General features: G+C 37.8%; 1 pseudogene; it reads right to left on the bottom strand.

The window, feature by feature from the left end:
• Positions 1-1,287: 1,287 nt before the first annotated feature.
• Positions 1,288-1,423, bottom strand: LOC150083255 (U2 spliceosomal RNA; annotated as a pseudogene).
• Positions 1,424-6,434: the final 5,011 nt, after the last annotated feature.

Raw genomic sequence — 6,434 nt, 5'->3', positions numbered from 1 at the left:
TTGAATATTGGCAGCACATACTTTATGACTATAATTTAAATGAAAACGTTAGAATACATTTAGGGAACTTCCAACCTGGCTGTTAAGCATCACTTACAAATAGCCAAAACTGTATGTTCCACCTTCCAGAACTTGGCTTACCAAGTTTTTGAGAGATGACAATTATCTGGAAGAACTATAACCGCCTAACTTTTGTCCCATCATGGGCTTTATTCAATGAAATTATGTACATTCTTTAATAATGTATACTGACTGGTTTTTACTTGTTGAATGCCACTTGGTAACATATTTACATGTTTATATATTGCTTATACGTTTTCCTTATGCTTTGTATACGTCACGTTATTTGATATTTTATTTTTTTGGGTGGAGCCAGATTTGTTGTCTTCAGTTAACTGAGCTCTTTGAATACGGGATTGTTACACCTATGAGTTATCCGCCTATTCACTGTCTTCTTTTGAAGGCCAACAGTGTTTGTTCGAAAAGGCCAACCTCCACATGTAATTGTTCCTGGCCAGCCTCCTCGCCGCATAGTTGGATTCGAGGGTTGGCTGCTTGTGATCTTTGGGATTATCACCCCTTGGTAGCAGCAAAGTATTTATACAAGATGACTTGGCGGAGTTAAACTAATGTTCCAGGAGCCACCGTATCGTAGAATACATACATAGATACAATCAACGTGGATACTGATCTCTATCCATATATTGTACTGGGAGTTAGCTGGGCCACTGTGCTGCATCGCTGATGTGTTACTAGACGAGATACACAATGCTCACAAAGGGTGTTGACTACACATAGCTGACCCACGTTTGACTTTTGGCTGGTTATTCAGCGCTGTGAAGCCAGTAACGGTAGACTCGTAACACCACAGAACGCGAGTACTTAAACCATGGTGGCTGTTGTCCAGATACTGCCATCTGCCCGTCTTGCCCATCGCTTCTCGGCCTTTTAGCTAAGATCAAAGTGTAGTGCCCGTCTTGCCCCTACGATCATTCCACGTTCGAAGTCGGAAAGACCTCGACGCCAACCCATTTTTCCTCACAGACACTCAAAAAAAAAACTGATCGCCACGTGTGCAAGCTACGATCTTATTTTAGCGTCTCCAACTTTGAGCCTTCGCCAGCGTCAGACCAAAATGGTCTAATACTGATAACAATATGGTCTAATTCGCTGATGCGCCTAAAAACCTTACAACAACAACAACAACAACAAATGCGACTTAGGCAAACTCGTGGTGATTTTTCTCACATTATAAAATCTGATTATTTTATAACAAGTAGTTTGCTTTGAAGCTTGTGCTTTAATTGGTAAATATTAACAAGTAGAACACAAATATTTGTCAACAAACACAAGACTAACAAAAGTTTATCCAATATAGTCAAAACACTCCACTTTGATCTTAGCCAAAAGACCGAGAAGCGATAGACAAACATTATAGGGTGCATAACTTTTCATTGATTTTGATCTTCGAATGTCACAATCAAATGTTAAAAAGTGAAGGACAGCAAATCATATCGATACGCTGATGTGAACTATGCTCACGGCAAAAAAATTAAGCGCCTGACTACCATAAGAACTCGCGCACTGTGGCGGCCTGAATAGCCGATGCACTGAAAATTCCGCTGGAAAAGAGAAAATCAGAAATGGTTAACTGTTCCAGATGGCTAAACTTCCTTAATTAACTGAACTGCGATAATCGATTATCCACTCCATACAGGAAGACAAACAAACGGTAGAATGAAGCGAAAGGACACGCAAAGTATTTTATCTGCTAACACTGGGAGCAAATAACAGAAAAGAGTGGTGAGCGGAAAGTCTACGCCACTCTAGTAACTCTGAGAAGAAGACTGAGCAAGGTTCTGCTGCAGGCCATCTCCTTTGCCAGGGAAACACTCCTTTTAAACCAAACCACTCACTAACATCCGATCTATCACAAATTTCATCTGAACTGATGCTTTCATCTTTCTGATTAAATTCATCAGCACATGAAACCGGAGTGGGTGGTTCTACCCTGATGGGTCTATCAGGCAGATGTTTATCTGTTACACTTTTGAGCGAACATTTCTGAACAGTTCACGCGTTTTTCGATTATAAATGGTTGTCACCATAGTGTGCACGCAGTCTAAGTTAAATTTCGCTTTTAAATTCTTTAGACTGTAAAATCAGCTTGCACGCTGTACAAGGGGCGATTGTAAATATCAATCAATTGAATAAATAAATAAAAATCTAATCTCCGATCGCTCTTCTAGCGATGCTTCTGAAGGATTGGCCGTTTTGAAGTATGACTGTCAGTGCCATGTTTAGAATTACCAGAGGATTAAAGGAATACAGAGAAGTAACACGAACCTTCCAGTTTCTTGAAGGTATTTGTACGTTGCTGGATATTTGCTCGATTTCTTTACCACACAGTAAGTTCGAATACCGTGAATGTCTGGGTAACAACCGGAGACACCTGACAACGCTGAGGGCCCTATGAATATTAAATAGCGTGCAGAATTGTGAACAGTTCGAATTAGGATTGTGGATTTAGAAAGTTGGATATGAAAAATATGTATTAGCTAATGAACGTATACTTTGCAATGATATTTTTAGAACGGTTGGAAAAAATTAAAAAGTAAAATAATTATATTAATTATTTTTACAAGAAAAAGACAAATAGAACTAAAAGAAAGAATATCTTTATTTGCATGTTAACTGTGAGACAATACAATTCTCAATAAACTTAGACTGATGTAAATTTTATACTGTAAAATTCTGATAATCAGCTACTAGTGTAGAGTTTGTTTAAATTGTGTCCGTAAAATATGTTACGTATAGTTCTTGAAAACATGCGCCATACGTAGATAAACCTGGACGGGTGCAACGTTTTGAGACCCAGCCCCACAGGATAGGTTCTAGTTATTCGACCATAGCGAGCACAGAGAGAAGTAGAACAAAGTACAGCACTGTGATGATCACTAATTGAACACGGATAGCTAAACAAATAATTATATTCAATAATGAATTGTGCAATAAACATGCTGAACACACGATATTCAGTTCGAACACAACGATACGGGTTAGTAAAACATGATATACAGTATATAAATCTATTTGAAAGGATGAAGATTAGAGGACATTGCGGGATTCAAGTTAATCGAGTTGCAGTGCATGAGGAAAGGAGTTCGAGAGATGCGTCAAACAGTGGGAGACCCCCTAGGATCGATCGATATATAAACTCTGGGGGAGTTTATATCTCAACACGTAACTAACTGTAACACGCCTAAATTTATTAATTAATTTATTTATTTATCATCACACAACGGTTTTACTCTCAAATGATGTGTGAGAAAACTGTCCATTAGTAGATAGGCATATGATGGAAGAAAGCAAGCCTATACAGCATCGGCCAAAAAAAAAGAAACTTCTCATTTCACCCATCAATTTGCTCCAAAAGTTTGTCCAGTTCTTCTTTGAATTTATTTAAGCTATCAACTTGCACAATGAGAGATGGATGTTTGCTCCAGCAATCAACTAACCAATGGCTAGAGGCAAATTTCTGCACATTTATTCTACAACTGTCTTTCCTCAATTTAAGTTTATACACCCTCAGATTCATAATCTGAGCATGAAGGAGAATCCCATTATCATGGAGCCTGCTCAAACCATTCAAGGCCTTATACACCTCAATCAGATCACCTCGCAGGTGCCTAGTCTCCAAATGCGGCAATTTGCAGAACTTACGCCTTTCTTGGTAAGAGCACCCCTTTGTTCCCCTCACCAACCTAGTTGCCCTTTTTTGTACTCATTCTAAAAACTCCATGTCATTCCTAAGATGAGACCTCCACACCTGTATGCACTACTTTAGGTGCGGCCTGACTACTGCCTTATACAAAGGGATAATTTCTGTATATCACTGACAAAACCCCATGACCTGCTCTGGCAGCCTGTCTGCACTGCTCAGAAAACTTTCTATCTGACTGCACAATTGTCCCCTGGTCTTTTTTATTCTCCACTACCCTGAGTTGGCACATTTCTCTTAGGTTACTGCTATCCATATGCAGTACTTTGCATTTGTCAATGTTAAACTTCAGTTGTCACTTCTCACACATCTGCCTAACTTTTCTAGATCCTGTTGCAGTAGCATACTGTCTTTACTGTCATTAACAACCCTGTCAACCTCTGTATCATCTGCAAACTTCGACATTAAGCCTAATATATCTTCATCGATATCACTGATAAATATACCATACAACAATGGGGTCCACGAAGAGCAGTGTCCACTGATTACCACACTCTGTCTTCTCCAACTCAACCACTCTATTATCCATTGTAGCAACTTGCCCTTAATACCACACTGCTCGAATTTGTACAGTAGTCTTCCATGTGCAACAGTACCAAAAGGTTTCTTGAAATCCAAATACTGTATTTGATATCAAAATTATTTTTTGCATCCAGTTTCTTTTTGACCACACAGGGTCGGCTCTAGGCTTAGGCACAAGAGGCACCGGCCTAGGAGCGCAATAGTTTCGGGGCGCCAACATCGTAAAAAAAAAGTAATAGTATTAAAGCGGATCAGAGAGTCGAAACGTTGGTGGTACGAGCAGTGCCCCCCCCCCCCCCAAAGCCGTAGTGCAAGGCGCGTCGTTTTTAGCATTTTTTGTTTTTGGTTTGCCTATTTGAATTTTCGTACCAGGCGCCGTATTGCACGGGGCTCCGTTTTGATCAAAAATTTTATTTTTGGGGCACCTATTTTACTTTTCGCACCAACCCCGCGAAAATTCTCCAATTGATTTGTGATCAGCAATTAACACCTTCCTTACCAAACCTATTCATTGCTATCCGCATCTTCCTAACGTTGCCTGTCTCTGTGGATAGCGCGGAAAGGGGTTTTTCGAAACTGAAATTTATTAAAACTCATTTGAGAACAACTATGAGTCAGGAAAGATTAGACGGTTTAGCAAAAGTATCAATATTATCAATTGAACGAGATATTTTAAAATAACTTAATATGGAAGAATTGTTAACAATTTTTGCGACAGTAAAAGTCAGAAAAGTTTTAATTTAGTTAAAAGATTGTTTTTTGCTACGATTTTCAATAATTATTCTTATACTTTATAAACACAGCTTATATACTTTATTTAAGAAGATTTTTTTTGCTTTGTTTTTGCAAAATTATTACATTTATTATTATTATTATTATTATTATACACCTATTTTATAAGTATAATTTTAAATATTTTATTCAAGAATTTTTTTGTTTAGTTTTCGAAGAATTTATTGTTGTTATATACCTTTTGTAAATAAAAGTTTCTAAATTTAATTTTATGTAGGATTTTTAAATATGTTCTATTACGACATGCCCCTTTTGTAAAATTTATAAAGCTTAGAAATTTATAATAAAAAAAATTATCAGGCGCTGAAAACCAAACTGGCCCCTTTGCGCCACATACCTTCGAGCCGGCCCTGTGACCACATATATAGTAGCCAATCAAATTGGTCAGACAAGACCCCCCCCCCATGCTGTGTCTGTACTATTACTGCAGTCTTGTCTAGGTGACCCTGAAATACGTCTTTAACTAATGACTCCATTATTTTCTACGGAACAGAAGTTAAACTAACAAGTCTATAATTATTTGTGTCGCCCTTTGAACCTCCTTTGTAAACTGGGGATACATTTGCACATTTCCAGTCCTTGGGGACCTCTCCTGTATCTAAGGATGCTCTCATAATTATGGCTAAGGGTTTGCATACTTCCCTCGCGTTCTCCTTTAATATAACTGGATAGATTCCATCCACCCCAGGTGCCTTTTTACGTTTAACTTCAACAATTTGTCTTCCACTTTGCTCTCCATTATTACAAGATCATTTAGCTCCCTGTTAGAGTTTAGTAAACTTCTGTCCTCCCCTTATAGGATTCCTCATGTGTGAATGTAGATGAAAAATACTTCATTCAGTTATCTGAGTAGGATCATCAACAGTCGGTCGAACCACCAATATCAATGGACCAATCTGATTCATCCCCTTCCTTCTAGAGTTTACATAAGAAAAGAAGTGTTTGTTGTTTTTCTTTACATCATTTGCCAAGGATTTCTCGTAATCAGCCTTCGCTTGCCTAACCTCCTTTGTGACTCGATTACTGATCAACTTATATCTGCCATAGGCTTCTGTGTCGCCTGATACTTTATATGCATTCCATGCAGTTTTCTTCTCTGCCTCATTAGTTCATCTGACATCCGTCTGATATAATAAAAAACAGAACATAAATATGCAAATACAACTGTGCAAATATCAAGAAGCGATATTAAATACCCAATAAAAACCTATTTACAAATAGCTATATAAGATATATAAACTCATGACTATATATGTCTTAAACTCGACAACAAAAATTGAAGTTTAAAATCATAAATTGGTTTAAAATAAACAATGATGATTGCCAAGTTTCCTTTCTA

Source organism: Mastigoproctus giganteus, chromosome 7 (assembly GCF_048544385.1).
Source record: "Mastigoproctus giganteus isolate SK-2022 chromosome 7, ASM4854438v1, whole genome shotgun sequence".
NCBI lineage: Eukaryota > Metazoa > Arthropoda > Arachnida > Uropygi > Thelyphonidae > Mastigoproctus > Mastigoproctus giganteus.
Note: the sequence above shows the minus strand (reverse complement) of the source record. Positions and strands in the feature narration are given on the sequence as shown.